Consider the following 20,380-nt stretch of genomic DNA (forward strand, 5'->3'; position numbering starts at 1 on the left):
CGTCAGACCACAGAACACTTTCCACTTTGCATCAGTCCATCTTAGATGAGCTCGGGCCCAGCGAAGCTGGTGGCATTTCTGGGCGTTGTCGATAAATTGGTGTGGCTTTGCATAGTAGAGTTTTAACTTCCACTTAACAGATGTAGCGACCAACTGTAGTTACTGACAGTGGTTTTCTGAAAGTGGTTCTCTGATGTCCTTTGATGTTCGGGACCGTAATGGTGAAATCCGTAAATTCCTTGCAATAGTTGGTTGAGAAATGATGTTCTTAAACAAATTGCTCACGCATTTGTTCACAAAGTGGCGACCCCATCCTTGTTTGTGATTGACTGAGCATTTTTTGGGAAGCTGCTTTTATACCCAATCATGGCACTCACCTGTTCCCAATTAGCCTGTTCACCTGTGGGATGTTCCAAATAAGTGTTTGATGAGCCTCCCTCTACTTTCTCAGTCTTTTTTGCCAATAGTGCCAGCTTGTTTGAAACATGTCGCAGGCATCGAATTCTGCAAATTTATTTGCAAGAAATAAAGTTTTCCGGTTGGAACATTAAATGTGTTGTCTTTGCAGTCTATAAAATTGAATATAAGTTGAAAATTATTTGCAAATCATTGTATTGTGTTCTGTTCTACCATTTACACAACGTGCCAACTTCACTGGTTTTGGGGTTTGTATATTATGTTTATATTTCTGATTATTATTGAAGCATATGATCAATCAATGTTTATTTATATAGCCCCAAATCACAAATGTCTCAAAGGACTGCACAAATCATTACGACTACAACATCCTCGGAAGAACCCACAAAAGGGCAAGGAAAACTCACACCCAGTGGGCAGGGAGAATTCACATCCAGTGGGACGCCAGTGACAATGCTGACTATGAGAAACCTTGGAGAGGACCTCAGATGTGGGCAACACCCCCCCTCTAGGGGACCGAAAGCAATGGATGTCGAGCGGGTCTAACATGATACTGTGAAAGTTCAATCCATAGTGGCTCCAACACAGCCGCGAGAGTTCAGTTCAAGCGAATCCAAGACAGCAGCGAGAGTCCCGTCCACAGGAAACCATCTCAAGCGGATCAGCAGCGTAGAGATGTCCCCAACCGATACAGGCGAGCGGTCCATCCTGGGTCCCGACGAGCGAGCATAATAATGTGAGCATAATATGTTTATATTTGAATAATATTGAAACATGCTATGTGTATACAATGTTTTTATCCGAATAATATTTAAACATACTATGTGTGTATAACATGTTTATATTTTTGATTAATATACATGCATACTATATGTGTATAATATGTTTATATTTTTGATTAATACACATGCAAATTGTGTGCATAATATATTTTAATTGATTGATATTGAAGCATACATTATGTGTGTATATAATGTTTGTATATTGAAGCATGCTATGTGTGAATAATGTGTTTATATTTATGATTGTTATGCATGCACACTATGTGTGTGTAATATGTTTATATTTTTGATTAATATTGAAGCATATAATAAGTGTGTATATTATGTTTATATCTATATTAATATGCATGCATACTATGTGTGTATTATATGTTTATATTTATGACTCACATTTAAACATACAGTGTGTGTATTATGTGTTGTAAATCTATGATTAATAATATCCTGTGTAGTCTGAACATTCATGTTAAAAGTTAAAGTCATCTTTAAAAACCCTGAAGTACTTTTAACCTCAGGTTAGTTTTTGTTTAATAGTTGTACTTTACTGGCATCTAGTGGTAATATTTGTTAAGCACCATAAACAGCTGTCGTTTTTATTTAGTAACTTTGAATATAAGTAATCTTTTTAGGCAAAACATCACACAGCAGTTGTGACAAAAAATGGATTATATGTACTTTGTCCAATATGTACATTGTTTTTATTTAAATATAAGTGCAACTGTAAAATTATAGTGGGGTCGTTCATCATGTTGCAGATTCTTTTATGGATATTTTTTTTATTTTCTAACAACCATGTTCCACACTGCAATTTTTGGGGGCCAAATGTGCAATTTTCAAGCCTAAAAATGGTAAATAAACAAAAAAATATTAATACTACAGTAGCATTGGCAAAGAGAGGAAACCAATCAGAGTGCACTGTGCAGTATAGTGGCCACTGATTGGCTCAGGCTCAGGCAGCATTACTATACTGGATTTAAAAGAGTGTAAAACAACATTTTAAATCTGGCCTGCCTAATTGCATTATTGTGGCCTGCCACGTCATTTTATCTTGGAATTCCAGTTTTAATTTAAAGTGGCACGCTACATAATTCAAAGGTGGCCCACCACATAATTTTATATTGTCTGCCGCATTATTTGACGGGGACATTCTTTTAACTCAAAACGACCCGTTCCATAATTTTAAAGTGGCCCGCCACGTGATTCTATTGTGTGCCGACATGTCATTTCAAAATGACCCTCCACGTCAATTTCAAAATGGCCTGCCAAATCACATCTTTTCAAAGTGAACCTTCACATCATTTTATTGTGGCCTGTGCCAGAAATTAAATGTAGATTAGATTAGATTAGATAGTACTTTATGATGATGATGATGATGATGATGATGATGATGATGGGTTAGATTTATATCGCGCTTTTCTATTGTTAGATACTCAAAGCGCTCACAGAGAAGTTGGAACCCATTATTCCTTATATTCTATATATTCATTATTCATTATTATTATATATAACCCTTTAAATAGACTCCCTTTTTAGACCAGTTGATCTGCCGTTTCTTTTCTTTTTCTCCTATGTCCCACTCTCCCTTGTGGAGGGGGTCCGGTCCGATCCAGTGGGCATGTACTGCTCGCCTGTGTATCGGCTGGGGACATCTCTGCGCTGCTGATCCGCCTCCGCTTGGGATGTTTTCCTGCTGGCTCCGCTGTGAACGGGACTCTCGCTGCTGTGTTGGATCCGCTTTGGACTGGACTCTTGCGACTGTGTTGGATCCATTATGGATTGAACTTTCACAGTATCATGTTAGACCCGCTCGACATCCATTGCTTTCCTCCTCTCCAAGGTTCTCATAGTCATTATTGTCACCGACGTCCCACTGGGTGTGAGTTTTCCTTGCCCTTATGTGGGCCTACCGAGGATGTCGTAGTGGTTTGTGCAGCCCTTTGAGACACTAGTGATTTAGGGCTATATAAGTAAACATTGATTGATTGATTGATTATTCATTCACACCTGGTGGTGGTAAGCTACATCTGTAGCCACAGCTGCCCTGGGGTAGACTGACGGAAGCGTGGCTGCCATTTTGCGCCTACGGCCCCTCCGACCACCACCTATCATTCATTCATCATTCATTCACCAGTGTGAGCGGCACCGGGGGCAAAGGGTGAAGTGTCCTGCCCAAGGACACAACGGCAGCGATTTGGATGTCAATAGGTGGGAAGCGAACCCGCAACCCTCAGGTTTCTGACACGGCCGCTCTACCCACTACGCCATGCCGCCCCTAAATGTATTTATTTTATTTATTCCGTCAGGAGAGTTCCTTCAGGAAAATTAAAATTTTCAGCACAATCCCATTCAAGATCAGACAAACATTACAGGGAGACAGAACAGGATCGCTGACGGGTCTGCCGGCTTCCAGCGCCCCTTACAAAAAGGTGAGATACAGGTAAACAAGGGGGGGGTGGGGGGAGAAAAAATTAGAGGATTAAAATAAAATAAAAAATCGGTCTTAGCCTGGGCCCTGGAGAGGGGGTGCAGACTGAGGCCAAGGGAAAAAAACAACTCATAGCCATAGAACACATCCCTCTTACATGTGTGTAAGAGGGAAACATCAAACATCAAAGAACACAGAGGACATTAAAGACATTAAAGCGGCAGATACAACCAGACACTTCTACGTACGGCTATGAAAAAAAAGTAAAAGAAACATATTCACTGTGGTGGCCTCTGCCGTGTTCCAGGCCATCGTCCGCTGGGGTGGAGGGAGGATGGCCAGAGACAGGAGCAGACCCAACAAAGCAACCAGGACAGCCGACTCCACTCTCGGCCAATGTCCAGTTCGCATGGATGAGCGATGATACGTCCAAGGTGACTGAGGTGTCCGACACCTGCTCACCCAGCTGCGACACCGCGAAGCCTCTCCGTCCCAGCGCTCAGTGCCAGCTCCGCAGCCCTGTCCCCTCATCCGCATCTCCTCCAGTCCCTCCAAACCGACTCCGGTGTGGCAGAGACCCTGCAGCTGGTCGCCATGGCCAAAAGGCTCCCGGGAGGCAGATCCAGAAGGCCACGTAATTTAATATGGTCCGCCTCATTATATAAAAATATGATTTGAAAAAAAAAAAATCCTTCAAACTGCCCTGCCACGTCATTTTATACAGGCCCACCAAATTATTTAAAGTGGTCCGCCACAACATTTTGTGGTGGAACACAACAACATTTTACCATGGGCCACTAAAACATGTTATGTGGTCTGGCACATAATGTAACGTGGCTCACAAAACATTTAATGTGGCCTGCCGAAGGCTAGAAATTAAAAAAAAATTTTTTTTTTGCTAATTGTGTTTGATTTATCCATTTTGACAGAAAAATGTTGCACATCCATCCATCCATCCATCCATCCATCCATCCATCCATCCATCCATCCATCCATCATCTTCCGCTTATCCGAGGCTGGGTCGCGGGGGCAACAGCCTAAGCAGGGAAGCCCAGACTTCCCTCTCCCCAGCCACTTCGTCTAGCTCCTCCCGGGGGATCCCGAGGCGTTCCCAGGCCAGCCGGGAGACATAGTCTTCCCAACCTGTCCTGGGTCTTCCCCGTGGCCTCCTACCGGTTGGACGTGCCCTAAACACCTCCATAGGGAGGCATTCGGGTGGCATCCTGACCAGATGCCCGAACCACCTCATCTGGCTCCTCTCGATGTGAAGGAGCGGCCGCTTTACTTTGAGTCCCTCCCGGATGGCAGAGCTTCTCACCCTATCTCTAAGGGAGAGCCCCGCCACACGGCAGAGGAAACTAATTTCGGCCGCTTGTACCCGTGATCTTATCAATTCGGTCATGACCCAAAGCTCATGACCATAGGTGAGGATGGGAACGTAGATCGACCGGTAAATTGAGAGCTTTGCCTTCCGGCTCAGCTCCTTCTTCACCACAACGGATCGGTACAACGTCCGCATTACTGAAGACGCTGCACCGATCCGCCTGTCGATCTCACGATCCACTCTTCCCCCACTCGTGAACAAGACTCCTAGGTACTTGAACTCCTCCACTTGGGGCAGGGTCTCCTCCCCAAATGTTGCACATGTAATTGCAAATATTGTACACTTTAACATTATCTAACCTTTTTTTAACAAGTATATATACACTATATTGCCAAAAAGTATTTGGCCACTCATCCAAATGATGAGAATCAGGTGTCCTAATCAGTTGGCCCGGCCACTGGTGTATAAAATCAAGCACTTAGACATGGAGACTGTCTCTACAAACATTTGTGAAAGAATGGGCCGCGCTCAGTTATTTCCAGTGTGGAACTGTCATAGGATGCCACCTGTGCAACAAATCCCGTCGTGAAATTTCCTCGCTCCTAAATATTCCAAAGTCAACTTTATTATAAGAAAAGTGAAGAGTTTGGGGAAGAACAGCAACTCAGCCACCAAGTGGTAGGCCACAAAAACTGACAGAGAGGGGTCTGCGAATGCTGAAGCCCATAGTGCAAAGACTTTCTGCACAGTTGCTACAAAAGCTCTAAACTTCATGTGATCTTCCTATTAGCCCACGTACAGTACGCAGAGAGCATCATGGAATGGGTTTCCATGGCCAAACAGCTGCATCTAAGCCATACATCACCAAGTCCAATGCAAAGCGTGGGATGCAGTGGTGTAAAGCACTTCGCCACTGGACTCTGGAGCAATGGAAACGCCTTCTCTAGACTGATGAATCACGCTTTTCCATCTGGCAATCTGATGGACCAGTCTGGGTTTGGAGGTTGCCAGGAGAACGCTACATTTTGGACTGCATTGTGCCGAGTGTTCAATTTGGCGGAGGAGGAATTATGGTGTGGGGTTGTTTTTTTTCCGGAGTTGAACTTGGCCCCTCAGTTCCAGTGAAAGGAACTTTGAATGCTCCGGGATACCAAAACATTTTGGACAATTCCATGGAATGCCACTTCAAGTTCATAGGTGAGCAAGGGCAGGTGGGCAGATACTTTTGGCAATATAGTTTATGTATATATATATATATATATATATATATAGTCAGTGTTAAATGTGGCCCTCTACATGGCCATTATTTTTGAAGTGGCCTGCAATATAAATGAGTCTGACAGCCCCGATGGTGTGTGTGACCATCTTGAGGCTTGGAATTGGCTTTCATTCACAGAATGTGTAGTCCTGTTTTTTGACGTGGCATCACAACATCATGACACACAACGCACGCACGCACGCACTTGCACGGATGCACGCACACACACACACACACATACTGGTTATGATTTGGAATGGGGACCAAGTTGTTGATCATGACTTGTGGGGACCACCCCTCACACTCAAACTAACCAGTAAACATGTTTCATGGGCCAAAGCTTAAAAATCACTTAGGCATCTTCAGAATGGATCTGACTATCATTTAAAAAATGTTTCCTGTTTTTGTGTCCCCATACCGTCAGAGGTCCCCTAAAGGGAAGTGTGTAAACAGAGCGATGTCCTCATTAAGTAAGCATTGCCAACACACACACACACACACACACACACACACACACACACACACACACACACACACACACACACACACACACATACGTGTTTGGGTGACATATGAGGACTTATGACAAAAACGTGACATATGGGGACATGCCTTTCCAATGGTCCTGCAGGCCTGGGAATCAGACGGTTAGTGAACCAGAATTTTAGAAACACAGTGGTCTATTGAGATTTTTGCAACTCTTTTGTTTTTTTCTGAACCTGATTTTTATGGTACATATGAGGACTTGTCAGGTTTAGGTGCCATATGAAGACCAGAGTGTTTAAGATTTCAAGTTTATGTGACATATGACGACCATGACGTCACAGAGTGTTTAAGATTTCAGGTTCATGTGACATATGATGACCATGACATCACAGAGTGTTTAAGATTTCAGGTTCATGTGACATATGACGACCATGACGTCACAGAGTGTTTAAGATTTCAGGTTCATGTGACATATGATGACCATGACATCACAGAGTGTTTAAGATTTCAGGTTCATGTGACATATGATGACCATGACATCACAGAGTGTTTAAGATTTCAAGTTTATGTGACATATGACGACCATGACGTCACAGAGTGTTTAAGATTTCAAGTTTATGTGACATATGATGACCATGACGTCACAGAGTGTTAAAGATTTCAGGTTCATGTGACATATGAGGCTAATGACATCAGAGACTTAACAAAACCACCTGAGTTGGTTTAGTTGATGTGTTGTCATTTTAAAAAATCCCAATCCCATGCTACTGTAATCTAAAACCAAGAAGAGTTTAAAAGAAACATGGGTATAAATGTAATTGTCGACTAAGTGTAACTGAATTGTTTTTGTGGATTTTGTCGCTAAGAATTATCTGGAATAAATACAAAACGCTTGCTGTTTATTTTGCTTTTTTAATTGCTGGTAACATACTCAAACTACCACAGAAGATGTGGGAAAACATTTTTTTCCCCTTTTTTTAATATAATTCTGTTATGGATGTAGTACTTGATGGCAAGCCAATCTCTGTCCTGTAGAGCTACTAGTTCTTTATGGAGGCAGGCTTCACAATCTTTTTTACCTGGTACTTTGTTGCCAGTTACAAAATGCAACATGTGTCATTCAACTGCTTCCACTTCTTCCCCTTTGCAGCTGTCATAAAGGAGACAAAATACAATTTCTTACTGAAGGAATAATGACTATAACACAGTGAAAAGGTGCAAAACGTAATATAATATTCTAGTAAATGATGTGGATTATTTATTTACCCCGCTTTGGAGTGGACCAAGTGGAAGAAGCTTGAGACATACCTACTTCCAGCGATTTGTCCTGCTGTCAATCTGAAGGGAAGAATTAGAAAACTGTAAAAGTAAACATTTAACATATTGTGCTTTGTGAAGCAGCGGAGTATATGTGTTGTCTGTCTATTTATCAATAATGCAGACGAGGAGTGTTGGCTGAGTTCTTAACATTTACTTTCAGAGCCTGCATATCACAACATACAAGATGCCGTCATGGCGACACAACCTATACATGCTCCTCACTCCTGTTGCATGCTGGGTAGGGTAGTTCTTTTTTCCCCTGGCTCATAACATTACAATATAGTACCATGTATATGCGTTCAGTTTATCAAAGCACCAAGCAAACAGATATGGTCATAATTATTTTAAGTCCACTACGCAGAATAAACACAACATTATTAATATTGCTACTACGGATAATTTGATCAAAAATTCCCTAAAACAGCGCACTACCTATAATATAAGTTTTTTAAACATAAGATCCCTGATAAAAAAAAATGTTTCTGTTGTTAGCTCAGAAATTGCCTGTTCGGATGTTATGATTGTGGCTCAGAGATTTGTATGTAGATTATATTTATTTTCCATAACAAACAAGATAACTTAAATACCCTGGCAGTGGCAATAAGCTTAAATGTTTGTATTTACCTTTTTTGAGTTGATTTTCATAAAATTTGCTATTTAACTGCTACTGTTTAACAAGGACTGATTTAAATTGTGTTTGCACAACAAATGTTTTGGCGCTTTTTTTCATGTGGGAGAATATTCCAATAAAGGTGCACTACACACTACTTTTGAATTCATTATTGGGCTTTGCGTATACAATGCAGTTAATCGCGATTAATAAGAGAAATAGTGCGATTAACTTCGATTAAAAATGTTAATCATTGCCCAGCACTAATATATATACAAACCCTGTTTCCATAAAAGTTGGGAAATTGTGTTAGATGTAAATATAAACTGAATACAATGATTTGCAAATCCTTTTCAACCCATATTCAATTGAAAGCATTACAAAGACAACATATTTGATGTTCAAACTCAAACTTTTTTTTTTTTGCAAATAATAATTAACTTTGAATTTCATGGCTGCAATACGTGCCAAAGTAGTTGGGAAAGGGCATGTTCACCACTGTGTTACATCACATTTTCTTTTAACAACACTCAATAAACGTTTGGGAACTGAGGAAACTAATTGTTGAAGCTTTGAAAGTGGAATTCTTTACCATTCTTGCTTGATGTAAAGCTTAAGTTGTCGTGTTTTACGCTTCATAATGCGCTACACATTTTCGATGGGAGACATGTCTGGACTGCAGGCGGGCCAGGAAAGTACCCGCACTCTTTTACTACGAAGACACGCTGTTGTAACACGTGGCTTGGCATTGTTTTGCTGAAATAAGCAGGGGCGCCCATGATAATGTTGCTTGGATGACAACATATGTTGCTCCAAAACCTGTATGGACCATTCAGCATTAATGGTGCCTTCTCAGATGTGTAAGTTACCCATGCTTTGGGCACTAATACACCCCCATACCATCACACATGCTGGCTTTTGAACTTTGCGCCGGATGGTTATTTTCCTCTTTGTTCCGGAGAACACCACGTCCACAATTTCCATATATAATTTGAAATGTGGACTCGTCAGACCACAGAACACTTTTCCACTTTGCATCAGTCCATCCTAGATGAGCTCGGGCCCAGCGAAGCCCGCGGCGTTCCTCTGTCTTGTTGATAAATGGCATTTGCTTTGCATAGTAGAGTTTTAACTTGCATTTACAGATGTAGCGACCAACTGTAGTAACTGACAGTGGTTTTCTGAAGTATTTCTGAGCCCATGTGGTGATATCTTTTACACACTGATGTCGGTTTTTAATGCAGTACATCGCTTACGTGCAGTGATTTCTCCAGATCCTCTGAACCTTTTGATAATTTTACGGACCGTAGATGGTAAAATCCCTAAATTCTTTGCAAAAAAAATGTTTAGCAGTTTTAACATCAAATATGTTGTCTTTGTAGCATATTCAACAGAATTGGGGTTGAAAATTATTTGCAAATCATTGTATCCTGTTTATATGTACATCTAACACAATTTCCCAACTCATATGGAAACGGGGTTTGAATGTATTTATATAAATATAGCCTATTATTTGCGCACTATTTACAAGTTATGTACCAAAAACACGACCACCGAAAAAATACTTTGATCAATGAAAACAGCGCTGCAAAAACCGGCTGTAAACAAGAGGCACTGCATTTTCTGAATTGAAACACTCATTTTAAAGCTTTGACATTAACATTTTAACACACACTAATCTGGTTCAGAAAATATGAGGACCTTATATGAAAAACACTTTCTTGGTTCAAACAATATGAGGACATGACGAGTGCTCACATGTAGAATTTATGTTGTTGACTTGTAACATCTCCTGTTTTGCTAAACATGAGTTCCAAACTCCCTACTGACTAACATGGATGTACCCTTACGAAAATGTTGTCATATAAACTGATCTGTGAGAGATTAAAATTAATAAATGTCTTTCAAAATATAGGTTGGGTCAAATTTAGAGCAGATATAGTAAAAATAGACATGTAATAACCTGTTGGAGGGATGAAGTCGGTTTATGGCTGTCATCTGAATCTAGAGAATGTTGAGATAGAACCTCAACAGTTGGTTTCTGCAACAAAACACAAAAATATAATGTCATAACTAATTAATTATAACATTCTCACCACTTTTTGTTGATAAAAATCTGAGCATACAATGCCAGATAAAGGGTAAAGATTATTACAGAGTTTCAGCTCTTAGACAATTCATTAAGAATGTAACACACACAAAAATCTGGTTCAGAAAATATGAGGACCTGAATTGAGACACACATTTTAAAGCTTGGACATTAACATTGTAACACACATTTTCTGGTTCAGAAAATATGAGGACCTTATATGAAACACACCTAAGTCTTTCTTGCTTCAAACAATATAAGGACATGACGAGTGCTCACATGTAGAATTTATGTTGTTGACTTGTAACATCTCCTGTTTTGCTAAACATGAGTTCTAAACTTTCTACTGACTAACATGGATGTACCCTTGCGAAAAAGTTGTCATATAAACTGATCTGTGAGAGATTAAAATAAATAAATGTCTTTCAAAATATAGGTTGGGTCAAATTTAGAGCAGATATAGTAAAAATAGACATGTAATAACCTGTTGGAGGGATGAAGTCAGTTAATGGCTCACATCTGAATCTGGAGAATGTTGAGATGGAACCTCAACAGTTGGTTTCTGCAACAAAACACAAAAATATAATGTCAGAACTAATTAATTATAACATTATCAGCACTTTTTGTGGATAAAACTCTGAGCATACAATGCCAGATAAATAGTAAAGATTATTACAGAGTTTCAGCTCTTAGACAATTAATTAAGAATATAAAACACACTAAAATCTGGTTCAGAAAATATGAGGACCTGAATTGAGACACACATTTTAAAGCTTGGACATTAACATTGTAACACACACTAATCTGGTTTAGAAAATATGAGGACCTTATATGAAACACACCTAAGTCTTTCTTGGTTCAAACAATATAAGGACATGACGAGGGGTCACATGTAGAATGTATGTTGTTGACTTGTAACATCTCCTGTTTTGCTAAACATGAGTTCCAAACTCCTTACTGACTAACATGGATGTACTCTTACGAAAATGTTGTCATATAAACGATCTGTGAGAGATTAAAATTAATAAATGTCTTTCAAAATATAGGTTGGGTCACATTTAGAGCAGATATAGTAAAAATAGACTTGTAATAACCTGTTGGAGGGATGAAGTCGGTTTATCGCTCACATCTGAATCTGGAGAATGTTGAGATAGAACCCCAACAGTTGGTGTCTGCAACAAAACACAAAAATATAATGTCAGAACTAATTAATTATAACATTAACAACCACTTTTGGTTGATAATATTCTGAGCATATAATTCTACATAAACAGTAAAGATTATTATAGCGTTTTAGCTCTTAGACAATTAATTAAGAATATAAAACACACTAAAATCTGGTTCAGAAAATATGAGGACCTGAATTGAGACACACATTTTAAAGCTTGGACATTAACATTGTAACACACACTAATCTGGTTTAGAAAATATGAGGACCTTATATGAAACACACCTAAGTCTTTCTTGGTTCAAACAATATAAGGACATGACGAGGGGTCACATGTAGAATGTATGTTGTTGACTTGTAACATCTCCTGTTTTGCTAAACATGAGTTCCAAACTCCTTACTGACTAACATGGATGTACTCTTACGAAAATGTTGTCATATAAACGATCTGTGAGAGATTAAAATTAATAAATGTCTTTCAAAATATAGGTTGGGTCACATTTAGAGCAGATATAGTAAAAATAGACTTGTAATAACCTGTTGGAGGGATGAAGTCGGTTTATCGCTCACATCTGAATCTGGAGAATGTTGAGATAGAACCCCAACAGTTGGTGTCTGCAACAAAACACAAAAATATAATGTCAGAACTAATTAATTATAACATTAACAACCACTTTTGGTTGATAATATTCTGAGCATATAATTCTACATAAACAGTAAAGATTATTATAGCGTTTTAGCTCTTAGACTATTATTTAAGAATGTAACATTCACTAAAATGTGGTTCAGAAAATATGAGGACCTGGATTGAAACACTCATTTTAAAGCTTTGAATTAAACATTGTAACACACACTAATGTGGTTCAGAAAAATATGAGGACCTTATATGAAACACACTGAAGTCTTTTTTAGTTCAAACAATATGAGTACATGACAAGTGATCACATATTGAATTCATGTTGCTGACCTGTAACATCTCCTGTTTTGCTAAACATGAGTTGTAAATTCCACAGACTAACATGGATGTACGCTTAAAAAATGTTGTCATATAAACTGATCTGTGAGAGGTTAAAAGGATTAAATGTCTTTTGAAGTATAGGTTGTGTCAAGTTTTTAGCAGATATAGGGCAGCACGGTGGAACAGGGGTAAGTGCATGTGCGTCACAAATCGAAGGTCCTGAGTAGTCCTGAGTTAAATCCTGGGCTCGTGATCTTTCTGTGTGGAGTTTGCATGTTCTCCCCGTGACTGCGTGGGTTCCCTCCGGGTACTCCGGCTTCATCTTACCTCCAAAGACATGCACCTGGGGATAGGTTGATTGGCAACACTAAATTGGCCCTAGTGTGTGAATGTGAGTGTAAATGTTGTCTATTTGTGTTGGCCGTGTAATGAGGTGGCGACTTGTCCAGGGTGTACTCCGCCTTCCGCCCGAATGCAGCTCAGATAGGCTCAAGCACACCCCGCCAACCCAAAAAAGGGACAGGTAGTAGAAAATGGATTGATGGATGGATAGTAAAATAGTCAAGTAATAACCTGTTGGAGGGATGAAGTCGGTTTATCGGTCACATGAGTCTGGAGAATGTTGAGATAGAACATCAACAGTTGGTGTCTGCAACAAAACACATAAAAATAATGTTAGAACTTATTAATTATAACATTATCAGCACTTTTTGTTGTTAACATTATGAGCATATAATGCCAGATAAATAGTAAAGATATTTATAGAGGGTTTCTGTCTCTTGTCCCGCTCATGTCTTGAGATGAACTTCCCTCGGTACTCGACCACAAAAGAACCTTTTTCAATTGATGCAAGAGCAAATACACCATATCCTGATAAAACAGTTTATCAATTAACAATGTTTGGAATATCTGTTTTAAAAAGCAATAATAATAGTCGTTACTTGACTAAAAATTATATTACAAACAGAATTACTCTTTCATAAATGTAAATAATTATTAAATTAAGTACAAACCCCGTTTCCATATGAGTTGGGAAATTGTGTTAGATGTAAATATAAACAGAATACAATGATTTGCAAATCATTTTCAACCCATATTCAGTTGAATATGCTACAAAGACAACATATGTTTGCCTGTGTATCGGCTGGGGACATCTCTGCGATGCTGATCCGCCTCCGCTTGGGATGGTTTCCTGCTGGCTCCGCTGTGAACGGGACTCTCGCTGCTGTGTTGGATCCGCTTTGGACTGGACTCTCGCGACTGTGTTGGATCCATTATGGATTGAACTTTCACAGTATCATGTTAGACCCGCTCGACATCCATTGCTTTCCTCCTCTCTAAGGTTCTCATAGTCATCATTGTCACCGACGTCCCACTGGGTGTGAGTTTTCCTTGCCCTTATGTGGGCCTACCGAGGATGTCGTAGTGGTTTGTGCAGCCCTTTGAGACACTAGTGATTTAGGGCTATATAAGTAAACATTGATTGATTGATTGATATTTGATGTTCAAACTGATAAACATTTTTTTGGTGCAAATAATCATTAACTTTAGAAATTGATGCCAGCAACATGCAACAAACAAGTTGGGAAAGGTGGCAATAAATACTGATAAAGTTAAGAAATGCTCATCAAACACTTATTTGGGACATCCCACAGGTGTGAAGGCTAATTTGGAACAGGTGGGTGCCATGATTGGCTATAAAAACAGCTTCCCAAAAAATGCTCAGTCTTTCACAGGAAAGGATGGGGCGAGGTACACCCCTTTGTCCACAACTGCGTGAGCAAATAGTCAAACAGTTTAAGAACAACCTTTCTCAAAGTGCAATTGCAAGAAATTTAGGGATTTCAACATCTACGCTCCATGATATCATCAAAAGGTTCAGAGAATCCGGAGAAATCACTCCACGTAAGCGGCATGTCTGGAAACCAACATTGAATAACTGTGACCTTCGATCCCTCAGACGGCACTGTATCAAAAACCGACATCAATCTCTAAAGGATATCACCACATGAGTTCAGGAACACTTCAGAAAACCACTGTCACTAAATACAGTGTGTTGCTATATCTGTAAGTGCAAGTTAAAGCTCTATTATGCAAAGCGAAAGCCAATTATCAACATCCAGAAACGCCGCCGGCTTCTCTGGGCCCAAGATCATCTAAGATGGGCTGATGCAAAGTCGAAAGGTGTTCTGTGGTCTGACGAGCCCACATTTCAAATTATTTTTGGAAATATTGGACACCGTTTCATCCGGACCAAAGGGGAAGCGAACCATCCAGAATGTTATCGACGCAAAGTTCAAAAGCCAGCATCTGTGATGGTATGGGGGTGCATTAGTGCCCAAGGCATGGGTAACTTACACATCTGTAAGTTACCCATCTGTTTGGAACAACATTTGCTGCCATTTAAGCGCCGACTTTTTCATGTACGCCCCTGCTTATTTCAGCAAGACAATGCCAAGCCACATTCAGCACGTGTTCAGCTTCATAAAAAAAGAGTGCAGGTACTTTCCTGGCCGGCCTGCAGTCCTATCAAAAATGTGTGGTGCATTATGAAGCGTAAAATACGACAGAGGAGACTGAAGCTCTACATAAAACAAGAATGGGAAAGAATTCCACCTTCCAAGCTTCAACAATTAGTTTCCTCAGTTCCCAAACGGTTATTGAGTGTTGTTGAAAGAAAAGGTGATGTAACACAGTGGTGAACATGCCCTTTCCCAACTACTTTGGCACGTATTGCAGCCATGAAATTCTAAGTTAATTATTATTTGTAAAAAAAATTATTCCGTTTGGATTTACATCTAACACAATTTCCCAACTCATATGGAAACGGGGTTTGTAATTAATGTGTTACTTGAAAAAGAAAAGTTTTAAATATCTAGCATATGCAGTTGAGAGACATTTCATGAGAGCAGAGTGTGTGTGTGCCTTTAAAAAGCTGTGCCTTTTGCCAAGTGATGTGGGACTTCAGCGCCCAGACACAGCAGAATAGTTCAGCTGTATTTTTTAGCTTAGCAGTGGCAGTTAAGATAGTTCTGTTGAATGTTTTTGTTTGTGTGTGGATGAGGCCTCTTTCTATTTGATATCGTGTTCGTAATTACTTCCGGGGGTTGCTTTCATTAGTAAAAAGATATTACCTGCACTAAACCTTTTGTGCTTCTAACGCTGTCTTGTTGACATACAATCACATCAAAAGTAGCATGCCACATTACATAAAACGCATCGTAACAGCGTTGTAGCGTACATAAAAGTTATTAGCTTACTCGTTACCGGTAAAAGTAACAGCATTAGTAACATCGTTTTCATATACCGCTGTTATACCATCCATCCATCCATCCATCATCTTCCGCTTTTCCGAGGTGGGGTCGCGGTGGCAGCAGCCTAAGCAGGGAAGCCCAGACTTCCCTCTTCCCAGCCACTTCGTCTAGCTCTTCCCGGGGGATCCCGAGGCGTTCCCAGGCCAGCCGGGAGACATAGTTTTCCCAACGTGTCCTGGGTCTTCCCCGTGGCCTCCTACCGGTTGGACGTGCCCTAAACACCTCCCTAGGGAGGCGTTCGGGTGGCATCCTGACCAGATGCCCGAACCACCTCATCTGGCTCCTCTCCATGTGGAGGAGCAGCGGCTTTACTTTGAGTTCCTCCCGGATAGCAGAGCTTCTCACCCTATCTCTAAGGGAGAGCACCCCTACCCGGTGGAGGAAACTCATTTGGGCCGCTTGTACCCGTGATCTTATCCTTCCGGTCATGACCCAAAGCTCATGACCATAGGTGAGGATGGGAACGTAGATCGACCGGTAAATTGAGAGCTTTGCCTTCCGGCTCAGCTCCTTCTTCACCACAACGGATCAATACAACGTCCGCATTACCGAAGACCCCACACCGATCCGCCTGTCGATCTCACGATCCACTCTTCCCCCACTCGTGAACAAGACTCCGAGGGGCCATAGAGGTCGGGTGCATTGTGAGCTGGGCGGCAGCCGAAGGCAGGGCACTTGGCGGTCCGATCCTCGGCTACAGAAGCTAGCTCTTGGGACGTGGAACGCTGTTATTCCAAACACTTCTAATTAAAGCCATATAATACAACCTCTATTAGACAGTAAGGAAATGATCCAAATGAGATGTTGATACAGTTACCATTGATATGATACATAACAAGACATACCTTTCCAATCATTGATCCACTGGGCCTTAAAACAAGACTTGTCACATCCAGATCAAATAAACTCGGTAGCTTCAGCCTCAGGATTACGTCTCGCTCTTCTTTTGGGCACGATGTCTATATCATGTGTTGATGCGCCTAACAAATCCACACATAAAAATGAAAAAAGTCAGTGACACAGAAATAAAACAAAGAACCAAACCCTTCAAAAACTGTTAAATTTAGGATCAGTGCAGACATGAAGCTTCTCAAACAAAGAACTAATGTAACAATATCAGTAACATGCCTACTCCACAGTGCTTATCAGCTTGACATATTTGTATTTGAGAAAAAGTATAAACAATTTGAAGAACTCTAGTCTGTCTTGTTTAAAATTAAGAAAAGGTTTACTAGCATAGTGATCAAGGGTGATGGGTCAAATGCAGAGAATAATTTCACCACACCTAGTGTGTGTGTGACAATCACTGCTACTTATAATCTTCCATGCAACTTTAAAAAAAAAATTTAAATGCCTTGGCCTTGGCCCAGAACTGAAATGCTTAATTTGACCTCATAAAATCAAATCTGATTGCAATTAATAACAACAAACATTTAACTGTTGTTTACAATGAACTATTTTCCTATGTTAAAAAACATTGGTCTATTTAATTACGTTAAACTCCATTTTATGCTCACCTGATTCAACCATGCTGCCGAAGACTGTCAAAGATTGTTTGTGACCAAGATAGATGTCCCCCTCTGGTGCTGCAGGTCCCGGAAGTGCTGTTCACTGAGCGCTCTGTTGTGCTCAAAATCGTGTGTGAAGTTTTGTATTTCGATTATAAGTGGTCCTTTTGGAAAACCCTTTTTATATATATTCAATATTAAGTGTGATACGTGAGCTGTATAATTTCCATGATGAAAATAGTTAACTAGTGATTTAGCCCTCTGTTAGGAGCAGACATCGTCCAGCGGCCAATCAGGCGGCGCCTAACTGAAAATTGGACCAATCAGACGCCGAGACTCTTCAGAGTGGGCGGAAGTAACCATCTTGAACACCATGTAAAGTGAATACCTCCAAAAACAATCCCCATATTAATCCTAAATTTGCCCCAAAGATAAAAATACCCAAATAATGTGCTATTGTAACCATTTGAAAATATTAAATACTGTGTGTAGTTTGAATTGCATTTGAATTATTGCCTTTGTCTCAATCAAGGTTGAAGGTTGTTTTTTTTTATGCAAAAACCTACATTTCAGGCACATTTAAAGCAATTATTGTGCGGCATTGTATTTTAGTCAACAGAATAGCAAAAAGTCCAATACAGTAAAATACTGAATCAAACAAATTAAATCATCACCATAATCCCTTTATTACTAATTGTCTAGCCCAAATCCTCTCCAGATAAACCAAATTAATAGATAAAATTAACACTAAAAAGGATGAGATCATCAGATCAGTTGAAAATGTGTTGTTATTTGATTCAGAATTCAAGAGTATGTTTATTGCTGTAATGGTTAGATGTTTTTCAAAATGTCGGAGTGTGTGAGTTTCTGACCCACATGACATATGAGGACATATGACATATGAGGACAAGTGTGTGTGTGTGTGTGTCATAATAGCAAAGATGGCCACTAGGGGCAAAATCGAAGGTGACCAAAAAAATTAAACACACTTTCACACACTTTTTCTGAAAATTTGACAAATGAAGACTTTAGAGATTTTTGGTCTGGGAACATGCTGGGAGGGTCTAGAACACGATAGCATTGCGGGAAATATGGGGACATGGAAAATGTCCCCATATTTCAACAGGTCCTCATATGTAAGGTGAAATTTCATAAAAATGTCCCCATATGTCACTTTGACAAACGCACACACACACACACACATACACACACACACACACACACACACACACACACACACACACACACACACACATACTGGTTATCATTTGGAATGGGGACCGAGTTTTTGATCATGACTTGTGGGGACCACCCTTTCTACAGTTTGTGGAGGCAAAAAAAAAAATTATGTAAAATGGCCACTCCCCAGTTAGCTCATACACATCTTTAAATCTCTGGATTGATGAAGTATTGTGCTGTTCATACTTACTGGGGACCCTGGGGTAAAAGAGTTAATATGGTTCATGGGGACCAAATTTCAATCATTTTGCATAATTCACACACATTTGTTCGTGACTACTGAGGACCACTTTAAAAAAAAGGGAAAATGTGCAAATGTGTCACACTCAAACTAACCAGTAATCATCACTTAGGCATCTTCAGAATGGATCTGACTATGATTACAAAAGGTTTCCTGTTTTTGTGTCCCCATGCCGTCAGAGGTGCCCTAAAGGTGACTGTGTAAACAGAGCGATGTCCCCATTAAGTCAGCATTGCCAGAAAAAACACACACACACACACACACACACACACACACACACACACACAAGAGGAGGAGGAAAGGAAAAACCGCACTGTTGCATCACGTTCCCTTCTTAGCGTCCCTAATAAAGAGGTCAACGTGGAGCTTTGTCGAGCTACTTACTTCCTGTGTGGCCAGCAGAGGGATTTGAGAGAGAGAGGGGGCGGGGCTAAAGCCGGCGAGAGAACGAGCGTTCGCCGGCCCCGCTAAGGAGCCGTGGCCCCTGCTCTTAGAAGTCCCAAGGAAACTTCACACCTCCGTGCAGGGACTATAAATAGTGGCCATCTGTCCCGCAGGCTGGGTTACAGCCTCGTTCCCGTTTGGGAGCACTGGAGCAGGCCGAGGGGAGGAGATGACAAAGTGCTTCTCAAGTCATCGTGATGACGAATGTAAAGGAAGTGCAATTTATTTATTTCTGACACCTGCTGCCATCTTTAGAGTCTTACGCCACATCACACTTTCAAGTTCTTAACATGCGACTAAACACCAGGGGCCTCATATATTATCAATCAATCGGTCAATCAATGATTATTTATATAGCCCTAAATCACCAGTGTCTCAAAGGGCTGCACAAACCACAACACAAACCACTATGACATCCTCGGTAGAGCCCACATAAGGGCAAGGAAAACTCACACCCAGTGGGACGTTGGTGACATGGATGACTATCAGAAACCTTGGAGAGGACCGCATATGTGGGCAACCCCCCCCTCTCTAAGGGACCGAAAGCAATGGATGTCGAGCGGGTCTAACTTGATACTGTGAAAATTCAATCGCGACAGTCCAGTCCAAAGCGTATCCAGCACAGCAGCGAGAGTCCCGTCCACAGTGGAGCCAGCAGGAAACCATCCCAAGCAGAGGCGGATCAGCAGCGCAGAGATGCCCCCAGCCAACACACAGGCGAGTGGTCCATCCTGGGTCCCGACTCTGGACGAGCGGTCCATCCTGGGTCCCGACTCTGGACAGCCAATACTTCATCC

General features: G+C 40.7%; 1 long non-coding RNA gene across 2 annotated transcripts; it reads right to left on the minus strand.

Annotated features, from left to right (window-relative positions):
- Window positions 1-7,590: 7,590 nt before the first annotated feature.
- On the minus strand, window positions 7,591-17,728 carry LOC133538331 (uncharacterized). 2 transcript variants are annotated; one of them, XR_009802970.1, is made up of 8 exons: window positions 17,669-17,728; window positions 16,997-17,131; window positions 13,411-13,486; window positions 12,417-12,494; window positions 11,196-11,883; window positions 10,586-10,663; window positions 7,959-8,030; window positions 7,591-7,842 (listed from the first exon to the last, which is right to left on the minus strand). It is a non-coding gene; the product is annotated as an uncharacterized LOC133538331 (long non-coding RNA). The 2 variants fall into 2 exon arrangements; XR_009802969.1 differs by lacking the exon at window positions 17,669-17,728 and having other exon boundaries at window positions 16,997-17,662.
- Window positions 17,729-20,380: the final 2,652 nt, after the last annotated feature.

This window comes from Nerophis ophidion, linkage group LG19 (genome assembly GCF_033978795.1).
Source record: "Nerophis ophidion isolate RoL-2023_Sa linkage group LG19, RoL_Noph_v1.0, whole genome shotgun sequence".
Classification (NCBI taxonomy): Eukaryota; Metazoa; Chordata; class Actinopteri; order Syngnathiformes; family Syngnathidae; genus Nerophis; species Nerophis ophidion.